This window comes from Stegodyphus dumicola, chromosome 12, assembly GCF_044657685.1.
Source record: "Stegodyphus dumicola isolate Sdum_Otavi_A_Nest chromosome 12, ASM4465768v1".
NCBI classification, from domain to species: domain Eukaryota; kingdom Metazoa; phylum Arthropoda; class Arachnida; order Araneae; family Eresidae; genus Stegodyphus; species Stegodyphus dumicola.
The window spans coordinates 62048765-62061191 of record NC_140779.1 but is presented as its reverse complement, the minus strand read 5'-3'; the positions used below and the strand labels follow the sequence as shown (position 1 = coordinate 62061191).

General features: G+C 28.6%; 1 protein-coding gene across 3 annotated transcripts in view; it reads left to right on the top strand.

The window, feature by feature from the left end:
- LOC118191712 (transcription factor AP-2-epsilon-like) overlaps positions 1 to 12427 on the top strand; it is a 357763-nt gene that overhangs the window by 96519 nt on the left and 248817 nt on the right. The gene's annotated exons all lie outside the window — the stretch shown is intronic.

The following is a 12427-nucleotide window of genomic DNA, read 5'->3' as shown; positions in this document are numbered from 1 at the left end:
TGGTTGAATGCTTGTCTAAAATTTTGAATATCAATAAATTTAATTTTAATACATTTAAATATTCTATGACTACAAGAATAAATGAATGTGGGTACGCTTGCAGAAGTATTTATCAGTTAACTTCAGTATTTTTTCTAGATTTAATTTTCTAGATACACTTAATTGTTCTGAAGAACAATTAAAGGTATATAAATTTAAGTTAGCCTGAGTTTCAGATTCTAAAAAAAATAAATGCATGTTTTAAAGCAGATATTTCAAAATCCCAATATTAAAATGCAGATAATTTTTAAGGAAAATAAATCATATTTTCGAAATCTTTTTTAAGAAGTTACCATTATTTTTCAAAGGAAAAAAAAGGGAATTAAACTTTATAAAAGTGAACTTCCACTTGAAAATTACAGATGCTAGTTTGTTTTGAATTCATTTAAGAAAGAAAAGGATAATAAAAACATTTTTTAATTTCATTTCCATAATTCTTTGTAAGCCTTTAAAAATACAGTGTCACATTAGAAAATATTCACGATTTTCTGAAGCATTGTTTTCGTCTCCTATTCTTTGGCATTCAAACCTTTGATATCGTCCATATTCTGCACGCTAGGAAATAATTTATATATAAATAGAGATACTTTTTTTTTCAGTTTTTAGGAATATTGTTTTTAGGAGTATTGATGTCTGGTTACTAATATTTGTTTCTTTTAACAGAATAACAATGCTTTGTGCTCAATTAGTATTAAACGTAAAGTTATGAGTTAGTTCGTGAAATTTTTAAAAATACTAAAGCTTTTACACTGCAGGTATGAATCTGACAAAACTTTTATAAATTTATTATAGAAGTTTACATAAATTTTGTATACTCTTAAGAGAATTTATAAATATAAAGATTAACTCCTTAAGATTTTACTTTCCAGAAACATTACGAAACCTTTTAAAAGAAGATGTTTATAATTCTTTAACGGAAAATCACAAAACGATCTTTCAAGTTCATCTTGACTAAAACTAATATCATTGTTTAAATTTAGTTTTTAAACTATTAATTTCTGTATATACATATGCAAAATTTAGTTGGAAAATTTGGTAAAAATAATAATTGTAGCTATTTTAAGAATTATCTTTATTTGAACATGCAACGTTTTACAAGTTTTGTGCTTAAGTGTGAGCAATGTTTTGGTGTACTCACTTACAAGCTATCAAAACATAATCGAGCATTACTTGAACATTTGAAAAGAAACTGATTAAGAAAAGACCAGAAATATGTTTATATACCATTTTTAGAGGGATAAAAAGTTACATGAAAAATAATAGTAAAAAAATCCACGCATACAACATTAATATTTTTTACATTAAATTTTCACTTTCATTCGGAATGAGGGAAAAATTGGTATCCTACAAAAGAGGTTCATATTTATTGTTTCTAATAATAGTTCTAATATCAACGCACAACGAAAAGAATGTTATCTCTTATGAAAATATGTTTATGCTATCTGATATGCAATTAATTTCGCTGTTTGAAAAAGTTTATACAAGTTATCACGAAGAAGGTTGTTTGATTGAATCGTGATGGCTATGATGTTAAAAAGAGTTACGTCGAAAAAGAACAGCTGGTATATATAAATCTATAAAATAAAATTTATTTCGGAAAAATCATAGCAATTTATCTTTCTCAATGTTTAGTTTGAAATTCAGAATGATACTTCTAGAGACAAAGTATTATCATATTATCTGCGTCATTAATAAGCATTCTGAAGAAAGAGTGATATCTTTTTAATTATTGCTATGAGTAGGTATTGAGAGAAATACTTGTAACAGTTTTGATTGAATAATAATTGCGTTATCTGTATTAGATAGATGAAAATGATATCTAGATACAGGTATAGATCTCTAGAGATTCATGAGACATCTATAAATCAATTTTTGTAATAGAAGAAATGTTTCTGAAGCCCATTTTAAAATAAAAATGAAGAAATTTTTTTTAATTTTTTGCTTTTATTATCTATCGAATTTTTTTAAATTTTCTGTTATAATATTATATGCTGGTTTTGCTGCCTGTTATATATGCTACGCATTAAAAGAAAATATTGCTTGATCTTGTTATATAATTACAATACAAAAGAACATTTATAAGAACTATAATATATTAATTGATTAACTAATTAAAAATATTCGAAATTTTGAAATAACTTTTATAGGTTATAACGTTGTTATAACCTATAAATATATTTGTTATACGTTTAGATTAAATAAAATCAATACCCTAAGCGTAAACTCGTTTATTACCTTCTAAATTATAATTTTTTTAACCGTGGGGTTTTATTGCTATAGATTGCACTAACGTTTAGTTATTACTGCATTAGCAATTTAAAAGTTTAATTTGAAACTTATTTTATCCATGTGAACTTCTGCACTGCATTATAGAGTTAACTATAAGATACGAATAACTATGCAACTATTTTATACCCATTTTTATTACTATAAAAATATTTTTTTATTTTTATAAGAAACTTCAAATATTTTATTACTTAACTTAGTAATAAAATAGCGTTTATTAGAACCGCGTTCCAGTTGCAAACGAAATTAATAAAAGTTATTTTATCAATCATAAACTTCTCGGAATTAAAGAGAAAAATGTTAGATACATACTAACTATATAAACTATAGCATATATAAATTATGCTATATAAAACTATTTCGTGTTAAATCTAATATAATGCAGAAATGTGGTTATTTTTTCAAGGCAATACTTCGTAGCTTTGATTAAATATTATTATGCTTTATTTTCGTAAATTCGCATCAAAATTTCTGGAAGGTGCATAATACTTTTTCAAAAGCCATAATTTTATATTCAAATACTGTTTAAAAACCCGTATATATGTTATTCATTAGGAATAAGTCTTCATACGGTGATCTGAATTTTAAAATGCTAATAATCTGATTTGCTTATATTATTGAAATGCAGATAAATCGGAGATTTTGGAATGTTTATATATTTTAATCTTTCTGGTGCAGAAACTGAATATACAAGGCATTTAAATTTTCGAAACAAAAAGAATTGCTTTTTTTTGAGACGATTTGAAACGACTGACTTTTACTCACCTCCAATAAAAAAAATTTATAATTCTGAAAAATCACAGATTTTTTTTTTAAAATTTAACACATTTTTCTATTTTTAGTTTAAAATGCTTCATAGAAATTCATAAATTCATACCTCAAGCATATCAACCTTAACAAGCCTCAGTGCTATGCGAATTAAATTTGCAAAGACTATTTTAAATGATGTTATCGAGAAAAATGTTAATTTACTTCAGCTTTATACTACACATAATTTCTTAAAGAAAAGAAAAATTTTGTATTATACTTTCAAATATTGTTAAAAGCAAGTTTTCGCTAAAAATGTTATTCTTTCAAACGCTCAAGTTAGCGAATAGTTTTAAAGGACGTATTACAATTTTTTTCATGAATTTGTCATAAATATCTAATATAAAATTCTACTACAGGTAATAAAACATTCTACTCTATATATTGGTATCGAAAACGTTTCTCCGAATAATTCTAATTACAAAATGAGAAATTAATATTAGTATTTTTCTATGCTTATTTGAGTATTTTATACAGATTTCTAACTGCTGAATGTACATATTAAATTTATATTTTCTGCCACTCTTTAGTTTTTAAGTAAACTAAAGAACTCAATTCACGTATGCTAGGTTGATTTTAGAATGCATTCTCCTTTTATCCGTACTGAACAAACATTTTACTAAGGCACAAAGAGTTTTCAAATCACTCCTGTCTATCATTATTAATTTATCTGTCATATAAAGTGTAAATTCGTATATGAATTATGGTACTTCAAAATTTCGCAAAGGCGAAAAATGATAAAAAAATTATATAAAGGCCCCTCTTTTTTATGTATAGTCAATATTTTGAGAATGTGTTGATTATTCCTTATTCAGTTATTCCAGTTCAATAAAAACTTACGACAACTGGTAAAGTCTATTTATAGCAAATATCAGTAACACCAGAATCTTTAGATCAGGTACGAGATTTCATTCATTGTCTTCATGATATGCATAATCAAGTAATTATTATGACTAAAAATAAACTGTGAATTATTACTAAGCAAATTATCATGTAATCATATATATTATTAACCTCAAGAATGTTGAACCAGAATAAAAAATTGTATTTTTATTATTACCAAAGCGGACTATTATATTATACTCGCGTATTTCCTTCCGCCTTTCCCTACTAAATTTAAAGCTTGAAAACAGGGAAGGGAAAAATATGTGGTATATTGGTATATTTCATATCTAAAAAGCTTAAATATAACATAAATAATAGCACATAGCATAAAAATATTCTAATATCATTGTATTATGTATTTCAGAGAACTTATCAGTAGTCATGATATTCTTTTTGCTTATACAAAATACTTTTCTATTTGTGCAGACCTTTCACACTGTTACTATAAATAAAAATTTCTAAATATGTGTTAAAAGCTGAAAAACAAGGGGGAAATAATCAAAGGAGAGATATATGCAAATAAATTCAGTATATGTAGTATAGTATTAATAATACTCTAGTATCGGTGCTATTGGTATACTGTAATTAATTTATATAATACATTAGTAGAATGGTAATATAGCGTACTTTAATAATGTTAAAGTTTTAATAATAAATAATATACTTTAGTGGATATCTTGGGTTACGGCGAAGCACGCCATTAGTATAGTAATTATTATTAGTAATAATTTACAGAAAATATTTTGCGAAATAAAGTTTTCAAAAAACGTCATAAGAAAGTTAATATAAACTATGTTTTCCTACCTTATTAAGCTAAATTCCTTTCTTAAATTAAATTGGAAGAGAAATACACATATAAATTTCAAAACTAGGCAAAATAAAATGAATTAGATAGATGTAAATTAAAAAAACTTTGCTCCAATGAAAAGTTTCTTTTTTGTATAATTTTAAATCCTTTTGGTGAATTTTAAATCTGAAATAAAATCACATAGTGATGAGTCACAGAGTTATTGCTGGTGGAATTTTTGGAAAAGCTGATGTTCGTTTTTGTTTAGGTTGAAGCTATGGAAGTACATTCCAAATTTTTAAATTAAGTATATCAGTTTTAATTTGAGCTTGATTAACTTAAAACCGAAAGCTAAATGGGAAAGAGATGACTGCGCTGCCATATTATGAAATATAATATTTTATTTATTCAACTTAATTAAAATTAAAAATAAGAAAATGAATAATTAATCAGCTAAGAAAAACTCAAAGGAGAAACTGATTAACTCTTGAATTATTTTAAGATTTTATATTCAGACACGATGCCATATTTTGTGCTGAATATAAAGCATTTTAATTTAGCTGTATTGATCTGGCTTATTTAATTTTGATTTAATAAAATTAAACATCCTAGAAATAAAAAATTTAAAATCAGGATTCCTACTTCTCGCATTTTCTTTAGGAACATTAAGTCGAAGGATTAAGATGCGAAAGCCATTTTCATATGTTCGATAGCAACAAAACAATTGCAATCTTTAACCTATGAATATAATTAATAAAAGTAAAGTTATAATGCCATATACATGTAGCTAAGTTGAAGAATTTCCCCTTTAGTCACTTACTTACACACTATCGTCAGAATTAAAAATAAAATCTGGTAATAACAGTTAAATTCTATTTAAATACACAAGTTTCAATTTCTGTAATGTTTCTATCTCAGCTTAACGTCCTCTGAAAGGTAAAAATTACGTTTTATCACATGGTAATAGCAGGTAATATTTATTAATTTAAATTATTATGCATATTACAGCGAAATTTTTAGACTTCTAAATAAAACTATTATACAAAAAAAAAAAAAAAAAAAAAAAATAGTAGAAATTTTTTTAACTAAAATAATTATTTTGAAGCAAGTTGTTCTGAGGACAGCGCTATCATTTGCAAAATAATTTACTTCTAAATTACTGCGCTATTTTTGTTTTAAAAGATGTAAAAACTTTTGCATCTAAAATTTATTATTTTGTTCTTGAAAATTATTGTACATTTTTTTTACTAGCTTTGCAGATCTAGTAACTCAATGGTTTATTAGATACCTGTATGTTTCCAATTTTATCACGTCAGTGCGAGTAAGAGATATGTGCTGAAATTTACAATCGTAAAAAGGCAAATTCGATGCAAAACTTCGCATGGTTTAATGCAAAATATATAGAACAGAGGTTTTCAAACTGCTTTCGGGGAACCATAGCTTTCCTTTCTAAGCTAATGAGCAACTATTCTAGAGGTCCTGCAAATAAAAATTAAAAATTAAGAAAAATTCTTTAATGTTATGTGGATAAATGAAACTCAACATCTAATATATATATAATTACTTAAAGAACATGTTTTACCTCTCTTTTTATCGTTATCTAAAATAATGTGAAATAGACCTGTTTCTATAAGCAATTTTGATGAGATATTCTTTTCATTTCCTACACAAAGCGCATCATTGATATAGTATTTTCAGAAAATGTTTTTAACATTTACTCTTCTGAGAATAGGAAGAATATTAACATTTTGTATGTTACCTTTATTTATTAAATATCATCCTCTTCGCACTTAAACCACATAAAATTCAATTTAACATCAATACCTCAAATTTAAAAACAGCATATCTTTAGAATTTCCGATAGACAGTCTAGCAGCCGGGAGATAATAATGTTTTTTCCGTGCAGTGGTGCCATTGATCTCTTTGAAATTAATGAATTGGTTAATCAGAAATTCGTTTAAAGTTTTACAAAATATGAAATAGGTAATAAAACAAATTCAAAATTCAAAATTCGGGCTTCCAGGTGTCCATGTTTGTGTGGAGGATTATGTTATTCAAAATTTGATGGCTCTAGGTGCCGTTGTTTTTTCAAAATGCGAGAAACATACATACATTCATGCAGATTTTCCATTATTTAATTTCTTTAAATATAATACGTTTCGATAAGATTTGATGGCAACAATTTAAAAAGTGATTTGCCGTTTATAGTAAAACACCACAAAATGCCGTTTTGAGATTAATAGTCCTTCTGGGCTACTGCTCCTTTAGGTTAATAAATAATTGTAATTTTTTTTAGACCATTAGTCTGGAATAGGGTTTTTCAAAAAAAAAAAAAAAAATGGGGTGGGGAATTTCCTCCTAGGGTTTCATAATTTCAGGGAGGATGCAGTCAGTATTTTATTTACCTGTAAGGTATTTCGTTCAGTTTATGAATATAAAATACTACTTTTCTTCAAGTTCTGGCATTTGTCAACATTTTCTATGCTTCTTCTTGTGTAATTTACAAAACACATTAAAAATTAATCTAAATTTAAATATATGTATATAAATGTAGTTTTCCAGTTTCACGAATGACGAAGGATCATCTAGCAGAGCTGAAAAATGTACACGGGGAAAAAAAAAAAAAAAAAAAATGACAATTCTTGATTTTGAACGACATTAAAGCAGAAAAAATAGCAACAACTAAAAAAATATTATTTATTTTTTTAATGAAAATTTTATTTGGGTGTATTTATTTTACCTATTCCTAAAACATTTGATAATTCACATTTAATTTATTTAATAAATCTACATCACATTATGAGTAATAGTTTCTAAATATTATCTAAAAACTATCCGAAAGCTCCCAGTAAAAATATCACTCCCAGCGTAACATTCTCATTCGTATTTGTTAATTAGACTTCGCTTTAGTAAGACTTTTCTATTAAATAGAACCTAAATTCCCAGCAAGTTTTCCAAGGAAATCATTTTGCTTCCCTCCCTTCTAAAAGAAAACGGAGAAATTTTACACAAGCTCTCTATTTACTTTGCCCTCAGGGTTTCCAACCTTGGCAGATTTTTTCTCCACTTCTCTTCTTTACGAGAAGGTGTCGTTCATTTGCTTCTTTTTTCCCCTCAACTTTCATTCTCTATTGCTGCACCCAAACATAACTCTAAGGATAATACGTGATACTGATTTTCACAGTGAAAATGTCAAATTCATTTAAAGTTAGTTTATAAATGTTAATAGACTATTATTGTGATTTAAATTTTAGATTAAGTCTTTAATTAAAATTGCTCTTACCATTCTATTTAATGAAATACGTAAAAAAATTGAAAAATTGTTTTAATTACCAGGTTTTAATCAAATGCACTAAAATGTAAAAAATAATTTTCTTAGCTATAATAATATTCTTGATTTTATGGACGAGAAATTAACCATGTGGTTGCTAAGAATGGAAGATTTTAAATCAAAATTTATTAAAGAGAAATTTATGCGAATCGAATATAATCATTATTAAAGCTCTCCGATTAGGAAACTTGAAAAAAATTAATACTGTCCTGTGCGGGGCACGAACATTGGATATGTCATGCCAGCTGAACATAGCAACCGCTTATAATGCTACAGTACGCAAGTGGGAGGGTGATAAATTCTTACAGATATTATTATTCTTATGCATGAGATATCAGTACTTTCAGTTTTTATAATTTGAAATTCTGTTAATGTTCTAATACAGTTCATTTATTCGTTTTTACTTTGCCCACGATTTTAGTTATATATATTATAAAGAATTCATCATGTTTCGACCGCTCTTGAATCCATTTTAACTATGTTTTTGCATGATATCTGTACGTACAGATAGAATAAAGAACGCTTTTTGCCAAAACGTATAGTATATGGATTCAAAAGAGATTTTTTTCGTGACGTCTGTATGTATGCACCTCTCATAACTCAAAAATGAGTAGCCTCAGAATGTTGAAATTTTGTGTATGGGACTGCTATAACATATAGTTGTGCACCTCTCTTTTTGGTGGAAATCGGCCGCACCAAAAGTATATATATGTACTCATGTACTCTATTACCTGGATCTGCGAGTTCAGTATGTTTATTCTTATATGTTGGCAAATTGTGCATTTTTTGTTTTAAAAGTGATTGAATTATGTTGTTCTCATGCTCTAATCAAGGTCCTTATACCTGTAGTTAATCAGCATGCAATAGTTGTAGATTTATTAACAATTTAAAAGTTGCTAAAGTATTTCTATGCCTAACGAAGCCGCCATTTGTTGACATTTGAAACTCTTGTAGAATAGTGAATCAAGTCAGTTTACGCATCAACTTCAGTGTCCTTTTGTTGAGTGGGACCAAAAGTAAACCTTCAGTTTTGTGCACCGAAAAACATGTCTTCAGGCCCGCTGGCCGAATTGTATATTTTTGGGTAGAAACCCTAATTTTAATTGTAGCTCTTTTTTAACTGTTTTAACTGCTTTTGGTGTTTTATGTTTTCCTGTATTTTACAATTTTTAATGAAGATTTTTGAGTTTTGATGTATTTTTGCCTTGCCGCGAAGTGAGAACTGAATTGATTGAATGAGAAATATATCTCTAATGAAATGAAATGGAGCAAAAATGCAAATAATTTAACAAGCCGCACAAGGAAGTCATGTGGTGCTCACATCAGATTTTTTTGTCTTTTTATAGAAAAAGAAAGTGAATGAAGAGTAAAAATGCTAAAAGTTAAGAATTGAATCTTTTGGTTTAAGAATTTATTATTTTGTTCTTAACAAGAAAAGCGGGAATGCGCCATTTTGATTTTTACAGGTTGGTAGAATGTTGACCGCAGAATTTTTCTAGGTTTTCTTAATTTCTTTTGTTTTTCGCTAGTACAATAACGTTTAGAGTTAATTTGCATTATTAATAGTGTGGAATTAATTTAAAGGAGTTTAATAATTTTCTACAGTAATACTTTATGATTATAAATGACAAATTTGCTGCGAGTCAAATATTTAGTACGTTTAAATTCTATGGTTAAATTGACCACTATATTTTCAATTCAAATTGTTGTGTTTTTAGAAGATTTTCTATGTCAATTACATTTTATATTTTTATGGTAATTTTATTTTTAAAATTATTTTCTAAAGTTTTATTTGTGCGAGACTTTATTATGGCGGAGTAATCGCGTAATGTTTTGAAGTATGGGGTGCAAATAATGTATATAGTTTTCATTTTTCTTTTTCAGTTTTCGTTTCATTTTATTGAGTATTTTATTTTTATCTTTAAATTCTCAAAAGGTCATGCGGAAGGAAACGTTTCTGATGTTTCCGATTATAACCCTTTGAGAAGTAGGTCTGGAATATAAAAATATGAATAATCTATAAAGTATTTAAATTTTAATATGACTGCTATATCCACTTTAAATAATTTAAAAAAATTTCAAGAGCAGTAATCTTGAAAAATTCAAAAATAGAAAGGTATCATCTTTAATTTTGATATTTTAATTCCTAATTTTTAAAAGGTAATAAGTTTTTTTATATAATTTCAGCATCTACCCGGGATAGTTTAAACGTTATATACGTATATATCGTATATTTCAGAATATAAGCCGGAAGTGCATTTTTATCTTAAAAATTTACCAAAATTTCAAAAACCACATATAAGCCGAAATGGGAGGGGGGAACGAATGAGTAAATTCCTGTAAAGGTTAAGCATGTCGCCATGAGGGCGAAAATGTTGCCAAGCAGGTGAAATGGGTGGATTATTTCCAGTCGAATGGCTGTAAAGTAAAACTGCAGACGCCAGCGACGATTATTTTAAGTCTGGTAACACTACCTGAAGCTACTACATTTTCCCAATCATTTGATATCATGTATACTATCTGTAGTTTTTGTGTTAGCCATTTTGTTTTTTGTCTGGAAGATTGAGCGGGAAAAGAAATTCTTATACGAAAAATTTCGAATTATACATAATAATGTTTGATGAAAATTCTGGCAACGGCATGGCTGCTCAGCATTTTGTCAGTAAATCGAGACTGCAGAAGCAGAGTGCAAATTTCTCTAACATCAGATTTTTCGTGTTGGCGATGACATACTATACTAATATTATAAATAATTTCGAAAATAAAAACAACACATTTTCATAAAAAGAATACTTCATTTCATTTAAAGCTAATTTTTTCATAAACTTAAGAAATAGAAACTATGAAAATAATGGGCCCACCAGCGGCCGAGCGGTAAAGTCGCTGAACACTGGTAGTTTGGTCCGAGGTTCGAATTCCGCGAACGGGCTGGCTGCATGGGCGTTTTCGTGGTTTTCCCCATGTGTAACGTGTATACGAGCCAGTTTCCCTTAGAAAGTCCTCCACGAAGGCATCCCTTCCCTTAGGCAGATAGCCCACGAGGCTTTGCCATAATCACACACACACACTATAAAAATAATGAACAAAATTATATTTGGCGATTTATCGTTTGTGCTCAACCTAACGGAAAAATATCGTTAGCAGTAAAGCGTTCGTGAGGACATTTTATCATATTGAGATGATTTGTGGGGAAAACTAAAAAAACTCTACCCAGATACCCTGTTCGCAAACAACAGAAGCCAGGTCTTAGGAGCAAAAGTCTAGCATTTTTTTATCTTCCTAGCATTATTATAGTTTTGTTAAACACAGGTTTATAATATTTTTATAAATATATACAGGATTTAGAATATATTCTAAAATATATATATAAGAAATCTTCAAAAATATACGAACTCCTAAAGGCTTATCCACTTCATGAATCGAAATGAAATTTCATTGTTATCCGAAGACATGCGCTCAGAATTATAATGATTTGAAACATAGAACTCTCACGGTTACGTTATAGTGAAACTATTTCGAAATTTTCAAAAGGCCGCATTCTCTTTTTTTCTTGCGCAAATTCATCAGTGCATTGATAAACAAGATTAGCGGTACACGTGCAACGAAAATTGCCGACTTTTGATGTACCGAAAACCAGAGTCCTGAAGCTTCTGCTTTCTGTTCAGCAGATGTTTAATTATCGACTCCAAAGCGTCCAGATATTGCGATTTGGAGACGAGCAGCAACATGTCGGCTTTGCGAATGTTTTAGAATGGAGATAGTAGGTCATCCACAATCCATCCACAATGTCCGCAGCGGCCACCTACGGCCGCTGCGGACATTGTGGATAGATGAGACACCTATCTCTAACTAGGTACGTAAACTCCAAGAACTGCGTTCACTGGGCTGACGAAAATCCTGACGATGCTCCACATGCGTCTTTACACGAAGCTGAAATGACTGTGTAGTGCGGATCGTAAGCACATTCGTTCTCGGTTCTTTGTTCTTCAAAAAGATCACTTCTATTGGTCGGGCTTTATCACAAGTGCTCGGTCTAACAATGCTGCAGAATAACGTAAATCCAGAATTGCAGCAGCGATATATCGTTAATGGCATTTTACAGATGCAAGATGGTGCTTTGCCACATGTGTTCGGCAAATGCTGCAATAGCACTTGGTGGAGAGATAAAGTCATCTTTGCAGTTTCGTATCCACCGTGATCTCCCGACCTGACTCCGATGAATTTCTGATTCTGGAGTTAACTGAAACCTAAGATGTAAACATCAAACCCATAAGACCTGTAAGAATTGAATG